Source organism: Panthera onca, chromosome X (assembly GCF_046562875.1).
Source record: "Panthera onca isolate mPanOnc1 chromosome X, mPanOnc1 haplotype 2, whole genome shotgun sequence".
NCBI classification, from domain to species: Eukaryota; Metazoa; Chordata; class Mammalia; order Carnivora; family Felidae; genus Panthera; species Panthera onca.
In genome coordinates, this window is record NC_138357.1 from 86,071,504 (window position 1) to 86,084,405 (window position 12,902).

Here is a 12,902-nt window from a genome sequence, read left to right on the forward strand (position 1 = left end):
AGATTTCATTCTTTTTGATAGCTGAATAATATTCCAGTGTGTGTGTGTGTGTGTGTACGACATCTTCTTTATCCATTCATTAGTCGATGGACATTTGGGCTCTCTCCATAGTTTGGCTATTGTAGATAATGCTGCTGTAAACATTGGGGTACATATACCCCTTCAAATCTGTATTTTTGTATCCTTTGGGTAAATCCCTTATAGTGTTATTGCTGGATCATAGAGTAGTTCTATTTGTAATTTTTTTGAAGAAACTACTATCTTCCAGAGTGGCTGCATCAGTTTGCATTCCCGCCAACAGCGCAAGAGGGTTCCCCTTTCTCCACACCCTCACCAACATCTGTTGTTTCTTGTGGTCTTAATTTTAGCCATTCTGACAGGTGCGAGGTGGTATCTCACCATGGTTTTGATTTGTATTTCCATGATGATGAGTGACGTGGAGCATCTTTTCATGTGTCTTTTATCCATCTGGATGTCTTCTTTGGAAAAGTGTCTATATATGTCTTCAGCACATTTCTTAACTGGGCTATTTGCTTTATTTGGGTGTTAAGTTTGATAAGTTCTTTATAGATTTTGGATACTGACCCTTTATCAGATATGTCGTTTGCAAATATCTTCTCCCATTCCATAGATTGCTTTTAGTTTTGTTGACTGTTTGCTGTGTAGAAGTTTTTTTCATCTTGATGAGGTCCAAATAGTTCATTTTTTATTTTGTTTCCCTTGCCTCCAGTAACATTCTAGTAATAAATTGCTACAGCTGATGTCAAAGAGTATACTCTACAATTTTCTAAAATGCTTCCACATTTCCCATGTCCTGTGTCCTTGGATTCTCACCCCAACCCTCTGTGTGTGATATTGGCTTTATTCCCATTGTGCAGATGAGAAAACTAAGGCTAAAGGATACTTGGCTACTAAGGATTGAAGTCAAGATTCAAGCCCAAGGCTCCTGACTCCAAAACCAATCCCTAATCCATGTCAGGCTAGTTAGTACACGGTTTCCAAAGCAGCCCTCTTGAGCCCAGAAATGATATAGATTCCTCTAAACAGTGTGGGATAATGGGGGCCAATTACCTTCTTTAAAGCCAACCAAATCCACAGGCTTAAGATGAGACAAGGTTTTAAGGTGGTTGTGATGGTTCTTTTTAAAAAAAAAATGCTTTAGATGCTCATAATGATGATTCATTCATAAATAATTAGGAACTTCCTAAGATCAGAATTATCAAAAGGTTTTTACAATTCTTAAGAGATTAAAAATGTACAGTCTTGTCATCTGGCCCCAGGATTGGGATTTAAGAGGCTGATTCTATTCCTAGCTGTGCCTTTGTGATTTGAGGTAAATCCTTTAACCTTTCACTTTTTATTTATCCATTTAAAAATAAGTATATTACCCACCATAGAATATCTGGGAATCACTTTAAAATTCTAGGCTCAAAAGTATTTTAAAGCCTTATAAATTCTGTAAATCACTTTGCACAGATTCAAAATGACTGTCACATTGATACAAGGTGGAATTAGTTTATTAAAAACAAGTAAATTGTATGGAGACGGGGTTAAAGCACAGATTTCTGCCTTCCTACTAGGTGCAGCTCAGGTCTGTGTTTTTTAATAGGTGCAGCTCAGGTCTGTGTTCCACATTCACCTCTGCCACAATGTGGTGCGGCCACAGCTAGTTGGATCATCTTGCATCCCACCTCCTGCAGTGCCATATGTCACTAAGACTAATATCCCTGGGTGGAGATTTTTCTATGGTAGAAGCCTAGTGAAGAAGGGTAATTCTCTAATTTCATTTCCCCCCTTTGAAGCCTGGATTATGTGGAAGGGAAAGTATTTTAGATTCTAGAATAACGTTTCTCTGTTCCATGCCTTAATGTCCCTCTGTATAAAATGGCATTATCAAGATATGCTCCTAGCTGCAAAGGGGATGGTGTGAGACTAACTGTGGAAATTTCAGTATAATATAGTGGGCTTCAGAGTCAGACACATTTGGGTTGAAATCCCAGCTCTGTAATTTCTTAGCTCTGTGGCCTTGGACAAAGACTCTCACTGACCTCTTTGAGTCTTATTTTCTTCATTTTACACGTGAGATTAATAATTCCCACCTACTAGGTTGTTCTAAGGATAAATGACATATCAAGTGTTTAGTTCAGTACCTGGCACCTAGTTGGTTTTTTAAAAAATGGTAAATGTGTTCTTCCTTGCCACTGTCTGCAGAGATGGTAGCCATCTCCTACTTGGCATCATAGCCACCCTCAGAACCATTGTAAAGCCCAAGATTGTTAAAAAGAGGACCAATTAGTTCATCCAGCGCCACTCAGACCAATATGTCAAAATTAAGTGTAACTGGTGGAAACCCAGAGGCATTGAAAATAGGGTGTGCAGAAGATTCAAGGGCCAGATCTTGATGCCCAGCATTGGTTATAGGAACAATAAGAAAACAAAGCACATGCTGCCCAGTGGCTTCCAGAAGTTCCTAGTCCACAACAGTCAAGTGCTGCTGATGTGCAACAAATCTTACTATGCAGAGATTGCTTACAATATCTCCTCTAAGAATCACAAACCATTGTGAAAAGAGCAGCCCAACTGGCCATCAGAGTCACCAATTCCAATGCCATGCTGCACAGCAAAGAAAATGAATAGACAGCTCGTGTGCACATTGTATTTGTGTTAATAAAACCATTAAACTAGGGGCGCCTGGGTGGCTCCGTCAGTTAAGCGTCTGACTTTGGCTCAGGTCATGATCTCGCGGTCTGTGAGTTCGAGCCCCATGTCGGGCTCTGTGCTGACAGCTCAGAGCCTGGAGCCTGTTTCAGATTCTGTGTCCCCCTCTCTCCCCGACCCTCCCCCGTTCATGCTCTGTCTCTCTCTGTCTCAAAATGTTAAAAAAAAATTAAAAAAAAAAACATTAAACTATTTTTTAAAAAGGTAGCTGCTACCATGTGAAAGACACTGATTTTGTTTCAAGCAACTACTGTGTGTGTGTGTGTGTGTGTGTGTGTGTGTGTATAATGCACATATTTGCTCATTGACTGTGCTCCCCTTCTCTTTTAAAAGGGGTGGTTCTCGGGGCGCCTGGGTGGCGCAGTCGGTTAAGCGTCCGACTTCAGCCAGGTCACGATCTCGCGGTCCGTGAGTTCGAGCCCCGCGTCAGGCTCTGGGCTGATGGCTCGGAGCCTGGAGCCTGTTTCCGATTCTGTGTCTCCCTCTCTCTCTGCCCCTCCCCCGTTCATGCTCTGTCTCTCTCTGTCCCAAAAAAATAAATAAAAAACGTTGAAAAAAAAAATTTAAAAGGGGTGGTTCTCATGCAAAGTAAAGAAAACTGAAAATAACAAGGGTGGCTACCATTGCTTCTTAGTAATGTATCTTAACATCAGAATCATGTACCCCCTTACTGCTGTTTTCTTCTGCTGCTTAGAGGGGCATGTCAATAGAAAGACTTCCAATTCTATTCAACAAGTACTTTTTTGGCTTTAAAATTTTTTTATTGTGGTATAATTGACATATATATGCATATATATATATATATATATATATATATTCATTTCAGGTATACAACATAATGATTCCATATTTGTATATATTGCAAAATGGTAACCACAATAAGTCTAGTTAACATCTGTCACCATACACTGTTAGAACATTTTTTTTCTCCAGTATAAGGTTTTTTTGAGCATTTTGTATGCACCTCTCTGACTTCTGTCATAAGTTCTCTCTTCTTGCCATGATTTATTGAGGGGACCAGATAGTTCATTAACATTAATTAATTATAGAATTTCCTAAGTTTTTAGTTAATAATTATTTCAATCCATCCTGATATCTGAGGTGCCAATATTTCTCAGGATTTTTCCCCAGAAAAGCAGCAATTTTAATTTGAAAGCGATTTTATGTGTGAGTGAAGGAGAAGAAAAGAACCCACAAAAAGCTGGAGGGCAGAAGTGATAAAGTTGCAGCACTCTCTCCGCAGGCAGCCTGCAGGTTACACACACACACACACACACACACACACACACACATACATATATACATACACATATACCCAGGGTGCATAGAATTGGCACCAATTTAATTTATGTTGGCTTCTAGCAAGAATGTCGATAACACTTGAGTGATCTTCCTTCAATTATCAAGATTGATGATGGGGGCTCCTGGGTAGCTCAGTCAGTTGAGAGTCTGACTTTGGTTTAGGTCATGATCTTGAGGTCAGTGAGTTGGAGCCCCGCGTGGGGCTCTGTGCTGACAGCTCAGAGACTGGAGCCTGTTTCCGATTCTGTGTCTCCCTCTCTCTGACCCTCCCCCATTCATCCTCTGTCTCTGTGTCTCAAAAATAAATAAACGTTAAAAAAATAAAAAAAAATTATCAAGGATGATGATGAACTTTCATGATCAAAGAATGAGAACTTAGTCTACTGTTAACTTTATTCCAACTTTTGAAGAAGTGGCTGCAGAAATTTAAGCCCTGAAAGAGGCTCTTTTCACTTGGAGGCTCTCTAGGGAGATTTTTAAAGCAGATAGTAGAGGTACTAATTCAATATCTACATAGGATTTTTCCCTTAGATGGAGGACTAGATAAATGCCATTAGATTTCAAATCCCCCTTTATCACTCTTTCATTTAGAAAGAGAAAAAAATTAAAAAATAAAAATAAGAAAATGATTTTGTGTTGCCTTTCTCCTCACCCCTTTTGATAAGAACTATTCTGAAGCTGCTAGCAAAGAATATATTTTCATAGTATTGCCTTTGATTTGATGTTGTAGCATAGCAAACATGGCAGACATGATCTCTGCCTCAGGCACATGTCTGATACATATACTTCTATCCGTGAGAAGACATGAAGGAAACAAGGCTATTCTGTTTATGCACTGATACTACAAGAGCATTTGCTACTTAAGAGACTTGAACTCTGACATCAAGTTTGGCTGCTTTGACAAGGTCTCTATATCCGAAGCCTCCTCATAGTAGATGATATCATGTATAACCAACTCTCCATCACAGATTTAGGTATTTAATTTATAGTGCCAGGTAGACAAGATTTCATAGAGGAAGTTCATGGCGGACCATGTCTCTTGGTCTCTGGGAAATTCTTAAACTCAGTAGTTTAAAAATAACCTTTGAATTTCAGAGAAAGTCATTTAGATACTGCCGTGGTTAAATGGTTGTGTTTGCTAAGCACACACCTCAGAAGACAGGCAATTGATTATAAATGGCAGTACAGAGGCAGCAATGCACTTCTGGGAAGCATAAGGCAAATCTAGCTTATGTGTCATCCTGCAACAGGATCAGGTTCTGTGCATAGATGACACTCACTGGGAAGCTGCCACTTAAACCCCACCAGTGGAACAAGGTGGGAAGTATCAAAAAGTCAGGTTAGCAGGATATAACTTTCCATCATACCTCCACTCATCAGCGTTGGCACTATGTGAATTATAAATGAAAGCTAGAACTCAACAACCAGTATACAATGAGGTGAGGTTGCCAGAAGCCTAGAGGACAAAGAGAAGCTTCCAAAACACACTGAAACATAGCATGACTTAGCCTTGGACTTCTAGAACATGAGAATGTATGTTCCTAGTCAGGAACTCTCAGAAGCAGAATCCTTTTTACATTTTAGCCAAATCTAATCTTAGTTACAAATGTATGTAAGAAACCTGGCATGAAGTGGATACTCAGTGGATAAGGCTGGCCTCAAGCATAGGGTTTATGTATAGAGCGTGTTCCCACACTAATTACTTACAGCCATGTGTATACATGAGTAGTCATCACTTGCATCTGTACCACATTCCAGCATGAAGGACAAATACTCCCTGTTTTTCAAGTCCATATCTCAGAAGTCCATATACACATTTTCTATGATTTAGGGAGTGGAGGAAGAAAAAGAAAAGAAAAAACACCACACAAACCTAGTCATTCTTTCTAGGCTAAAGTCAATCCTAGGAACTGACTCTTGGTTGCCAGTGGGGAGACTTATTGGAAAAGTGATAGTAGTGTAGCTGGAGAAGTCAGGCATGAAAGCTTTAACTGCAGAAGCTGTTGACTCATCCTACACTCTGTGTGTGTTGGAACAAGGGCAGGCATCATACCAATAGCATAAATGGTAACACTGGGGTGGTTTTGAGCCAGGTCACATCTTAAGGCCAGAGTGCTTTGTTATTGGTTTTTCTTTCTAGGGAGCCTGGTAACTTGAATATGTGCATGACCCATTGCATTCTGTGCTCAGAGGCAAGGATATCTTTTCTCTGTGTGTGGCTTCTTTTTAACTACAGGGTGGAGGGAGGAAACGCAAACAAAGTAGTAGTCAGCCTTCTCTCTCTTCAGTGTCTTTTAGTCCTATCACTGTTGAACTCTGTCTTAGCTGTTTTAATTGAGGCTTCCACTATAACAGATACTTCCTTTGTGGGATCGCTGTTGGTAGGGCATTTGGGTATTTCATCACCTTTGGGCAGGCCTTTCCCACTTCTGCTTGAGGAGGATAAAAGTGGGAGGGGAGGAAGCTCCAAGTGAGTAAATCTCAGATGCTATTACTTCCTCTGTCTGTCTTCTGACCACTCCCTGGGCTGACATCTTGAGGGGTACATGGTTCTTGGGTTTTGGTATCAGCATGTATTTTAGCATGCTAGTCACACTCCAGAGCTTCGACTTCCTGCCCAGAAGCAGCAGAGTAGTGGTGACCTCAAGAAGGAAGTTGATAATCTTAATGAGAAACCAAGCTACTGTTGGCAGACATTTGAGACTAGGCTGACAACAATGATCTTCACCTTACCCTGCCCCCTATCTAGAAGAAAAGCCTGAAGACTCACTGTAAGTAAAGATACTGCTCAATTAATTCCAATATCCTGACAACTATTTTGCCATGGTGAATACAGAGGCAACTCCCCATTCCTTCCAACTTCACAGGTTCCTGCAGTCCCCCTGGGATAGTGAAGACCATTATTCCTAGGGAATCCTAAAATGGGACTTCCAGGTCAGGGAGCAGGATGGAGCCATTAGCTTTGGTTGGGATACAGCTTGGTTCACTGTTGGGGCACCTTTCATAGTGATTCATAGTAGGTGCCTGATCTTTTGAGTCACCACTATTAAGGGATGCTGGTCATCCAGTGTTCATTATGAGCTCTTGATAGTTATGCAGACTTTACAAACCCTAAGAAGAATAAGAAAATCCATTTTGAATCTCACCATCCCCTACTTTATCCCCTCTGTGTATCAAGTCCATTTGTGGCTCACTGTATACTTACGCATATTCATATGGATTTACCCCTGCTGACATATGTGTGTTTCTCTTCCTACCAGTGGAGTTAGTGTTTCTGTGTAGGAGTCTGGAATTGTGTTTTTTAGTCAAATCCTATAAGGGGCATTCTCAGGAGAAATAATAGAACAATTTGTTTAGAAAACACTTCCCACCTCCAGATGTCCCTAAGCAGACCAGGCTGATTACAAAAAGGACTGATTCAAATCAGAACTCTTTGGGAAGTTCTCAGAAGATCAAATAGTCCAATTTCAGATTAGACAATTGGGATCTAGGGAAAGGTATTGGGGTTAGAGCTTGCAAGATGGAGGTACTGGGGATGGGATGGTAAAAGAGAAGAGAAAGGAGGTTTGGTAAAAGGTTAAAAAGAACAACAAATAAGGACATAGCCCCTACCAGATGCCTAATTTCTCTTTCAATGTTTGCAAATGCCATACAAATAGCTCTTACATTTGAGTTGCCCAGGTGGCTGGAGATCTATTTATTTTGTATTTAACCAAGGATCAAAGGATCTTTGCCAATGTTTTTGCTTAAGGGTTCCAAATAAACTTTCTACCATGTATATTTGGGGGTAGACTGGGGTAGAGGTGGTTTATTCAGTACTTAAGTTATTTTTAGATCACCTTTAAGTCACTCTGTTGGAGGAAAGCAGCATTTATGTCCTGAAGGATTTACAAAAAGAATACAGAAAAGCTGGGTTACTGCCCCCTCATTCCTGACTCTGGGATAATTTCCCACTGGGAATTCAGACAAGTCACTTGGACTCTCTGTTTGCCCTGATCTCAAAAGGTTATTGTGCAAATAAGTGGAATTGGTCAAATAGTGGTACAAACTAAGGCAAGGTATCAGGGATTTAGCCCTACCTGAAGCCAAGTTAAGTTTTCAGGGCTGATAATGACAAGTCAGTGGTTGGCAATGTAAACTCATGGACTCTGTTCTGCTGTGAGTTCCATTTTACTGAATTTCATTCATGTTATCTTACTAAAGGAGATATGTCAGGCATCTGTTGTACAATGGCCTCAAATCTCAATTTCTGTAAAACTATATACTATTTCTCCTAGAAGCTGAAGAATTTTAGATTTTTTGCCTGCATATGACCACATAATTTTCAAGCTATAAAACTCACAGATTTATATAACATTGCATATATACTAGTCATGCTTCCCTATTTTGTCTAAATAGAGGACAGTATAATTTGAAAAAAAAATTGTAATTTTATGAACCATTTTCCCCTGTTTGCATCAGAGATGGTAAGTAAACTCCCCTAGATAATATATTTTGTAGCATTATACTCAGCACTAAGAGCTATGTTTCTATAAATTCCATAGTAGTACATATGCATTAATTCTTCTAGTTAGGTCAGTCAGTGCGTGTGTGTGTGTGTGTGTGTGCAGACACATAAAAGCATCCAAAAGCATGAAAGATACCAGAAGGAACTTCATGGGGAATGTTTCTCTGAAGGTGTTATATAATAGGTATATGACAATATGGTACCAAAAGCATGATTCATAAAAGTAAAAACTGAAAAACTGGATTTCATTCAAATGTAAAACTTAATTATCGACTGGGAAAAAATATTTTCAAATCACATTTCCAACAAAGGACTTGTTTCTAGAATATGTAAAGAACTCTATAATCTAAATATTTAAAAAACAAAGAATATAATTAGAAAATGGACAAAAAACATAGATATTTCATCCAAGAGAATATACAGATGGCATATAAGTACATGAAAAATGTCCAATATCATTAGCCATTAGGGAAATGCAAATTAATACCACAGTAAGATGTTACTACACACCTATTAGAATGGCTAAAATAAAGTAGTGACACCACCAAGTTCTAGAGAGGATATAAAGAAACTTGATCACTCATATATTGTTGGTGGGAATGTAAAATGGTATAGGCACTCTGGAAAATACTTTAGAAATTCCCTTTCAGACTAAAAATAGATTTGCCACATAGCTCAGCAATTGTACTCCTGGGCATAGATTCCAGAGAAGTGAAAAAATATTTTCAGGTAGAACTCTATATGCATATATTCATAGAAGCTTTATTCATACTATCCAAACACTGGAAACTACCCAGATGTCCTTCAATGGATGAACAGTTAAACAAATCATGGTACATGCATACCATGGAATACAGCAATACAACTTTCATGAACTGCAAGGAAATTATCCTGAGTGTAAAAAGTTAATCTCAAAAGGATATATTCGGAATGATTCCATTTATGTAACAATTGTGAAATAACATATTATAGAAACAGAACAGATTTGTGGAGGTCAGTGGTTAGGAATGGGAGGGGGCAGAGGGAATAGATGTGGTTATAAGGAGTAGCATGAGGGAGTCTTGTGATGGTACACTTCAATATCTTGATTTTCCTGATGTTAACCCAAACCTACACCTGTGATAAAATTGCACAGAGCTACACACACACACACACACACACACACACACACACACTGAGTTTGTGTATAACTGCTGAAATCTGGATAAGCTCTATAGATTGTACCAATGTCAATCTCCTGCTTTTGATATTGTACGACAGTTATGCAAAATGGTAAAATGGAGGAAGATGGGTGAAGGATGCACAGGACCTCCTTTTACATATCTTTGAAATTCCCTGTGAATTTACAATTATTTCAAAAAACATTTTAAATGTCTACAAAACACAAGAATAACATTTTTGGATGCTATATATTTTGTTTTCTATGTAGGATATAATTAATTTCTTCATTTTGTGTATTAAAGGTAATCCCTGTGTATTAAAATATAATTTCCTGTCTTTTTGTGCCTAAACATAGCACAATATATTTTTAAAAGTACAGCCTGTAATGTAAAAAGACATTAATTCTCTGGTGTAGGGATGTGATGGTGGAAATGGGAGGTACCTGAACACAGCTGAAAACAGGGTTTTGTGGCCCATTTTTAAGCTGTAGTTGACAAATTTCATAGGGTTGTTTGTTTAGGATAGTGTAATAATCGGTCCTAAGTTGTGACATGACTAATGAAAATACATTTATATTTGCCTTTTAGAGTGTGTTTTATACTTTCACTTAAAAATGGTTATATAAGCCTGAGGGAGTCCATATTCCAATCAGAAAATAGATGGCATCACATCTTAGACTCAAGCAAAGTATCTAAGGTAGAAAGGCTGTATTGAGAATTGAAAAATATGTATTTCACATGTATATTAGTTCTTAGTTGCTTTAGGTTGTTTATTATGTGGAGAGATGGTCTTGTGACATTTACCTTGAGAACTTAATTAAGCCTTTTGATTCAAGAAGGCTTTTTTAGGGCTATAGGTTGCCTTAGAATTCAGAACTCAAGAAGAGAATAAAGAATGTTATCAATAGAATTTTTCAAGATCCTTTGTTAAATTTTATTAGCGAGACCCTGAAAACATTTTAGCCTAGGAAAATGGTATAATGTTTATTTATTTATATCAACTTACTAAAAGGTTTATATGTAAGCTAATATATACTTACACACATATTCTGGAAAAAAACCATGTAAGTGGCAATAATGTAAAATGAACATGATCTGTAACACACTTTGACATTCTTAGATACCATTGAGAAAATATGACATTTTACCACACCTTAAACTTGGAGAAGGAAAAGCACTGTAACTGTACCTATTGAAACAATGAGTTATGAAGATGATAACCTACATCTTCATTGCCTTTGTAGGATGCTGAAAGGATAAATCAGGCAGAGCATATAGCATATTTTGAGCTTCATGGAAAATATATGCTTGATATTTTTTTCCTCATATAGTAAAAGATTTTACACACTGAATTCTGCCTTCCTGATACCCTTCACTGACATCTTTTCCTATCACTACAAAGAGAAAATCTTTGATTCTCCTATCTGTTCACTCCAGAACCACCTACTTTCATCCAAATATCCATATACCTACTCTCATTTCAAGCCATCAATCAACATGTCCTATTATCTCTGAACATGCATTTTGAAGGACTTGTATATGTGGGGCTCATATAGATAAATTGAGAATAAAGAAATAAGAAATTGAGATAGACCAAAGGGCATCTCAATGCACCTCTAAGGCCTTGAATGAGGAGATGGTATGTGCATATACTTTGCATATTTGGGGGTCAATAAGATTTTCCTCTTTCATACTTACTCAAGGTGTATGAGGTTTTCAGGTTACATTTCCCTTGTTATTTTTCATTATGTAAGGTGCTACTCCTGGGTAAAAACCATGTGATTAAAAAAAATCAGTGAATAATGATCCTGAAAAGAGTCTTACCATGCTTCCAGGTGATAAAGACCTGGAGAAATGTAAAAGTCTATCAGTTGGGAATGTCACGGTGGAAATTCTGCCCATCAGGAAAAGCACAGAGATTATAGGTAGACAAAGTGTTTTCTTATAGATAATTTCTCTGCAATAACCAGACAGAGTTCATTGGCACAGGCAATCTCTGCCTACTCTACACTTACTTCTCTGCATTAAAAGTGCTCTTGGTTTTCTTTCTTTTTTTTAATTTTTTTTAACATTTATTCGTTTTTGAGAGACACAGAGACAGCGTGTGAATGGGGGAAGGGCAGAGAGAGAGGGAGACCCAGAATCCGAAGCAGGATCCAGGCTCCGAGCTGTCAGCACAGAGCCCGATGTGGGGCTCGAACCCACGAACTGTGAGATCATGACCTGAGCCGAAGCTGGACACTCAACCGACTGAGCCACCCAGGCGCGCCAAAAGTGCTCTTGGTTTTCTACCAGTCTCATATTGGTAGAGCAAATCTTTAGTTGCTCTTGAAGAATTGAGAGCTAAGTAGAACAAGCATTTCTTTTCTCTGCATCAAGGCTAAAAGGAGGAGGAGAAATTTTTAAGAAAAGTAAGAATAGCCATTTGGAGGGGATATACTTAAGTATATAGTCATGAACGAGGAGATGGATTTGTTGACCATGATATCCATTCTAACCATCTTAAGCTTTTGAAAGGTACACAGCTATGAGAGGGAAGATGGCGGTGTAGGAGGACGCTGGGCTCACCGTGCGTCCTGCTGATCACTTAGATTCCACCTACACCTGCCTAAAGAACCCAGAAAACCGCAAGAGGATCAGCAGAATGGAGTCTCCAGAGCCAAGCGCAGACGAGAGGCCCACGGAAGAGGGTAGGAAGGGGGAAGGGTCCGAGGCGGTGCGCGCGCCACGGACTGGCAGGAGGGAGCCGGGGCGGAGGGGCAGCCTGTCGACCAAGCAGAGCCCCTGAGTCTGGCTTGCAAAAGCAGAGGGGCCGGACAGAGTGTGTTCCGACAGCAAGCGCAACTTAGCGTCTGGGAGGTCATAAGTTAACAGCTCTGCTCAGAAAGCGGGAAGGCTGGAGGACAAAGGGAGGGAGAGCTGCTGAGCCCTCGGACGACAGAGCTCAGTTTGGTGGGGAACAAAGGCGCTCGCCAGTGCCATCTCCCCCGCCCATCCCCCAGCCAAAATCTCAAAGGGAACCAGTTCTTGCCAGGGAACTTGCTCGCTCCGCACAAACACCCAACTCTGTGCTTCTGTGGAGCCAAACCTCCGGCAGCGGATCTGACTCCCTCCCGCTGCCACAGGGCCCCTTCTGAAGTGGATCACCTAAGGAGAAGCGAGCTAAGCCTGCCCCTCCTGCCCCCGTGCACCTTGCCTACCCACCCCAGCTAATA

The 12,902-nt window shown here is 39.7% G+C and overlaps 1 protein-coding gene and 1 pseudogene across 1 annotated transcript in view; both read left to right on the plus strand.

The window, feature by feature from the left end:
- DGKK (diacylglycerol kinase kappa) overlaps positions 1 to 12,902 on the plus strand; it is a 175,706-nt gene that overhangs the window by 25,322 nt on the left and 137,482 nt on the right. The window lies entirely within an intron of this gene.
- On the plus strand, positions 2,177 to 2,637 carry LOC145714413 (large ribosomal subunit protein eL32 pseudogene; annotated as a pseudogene).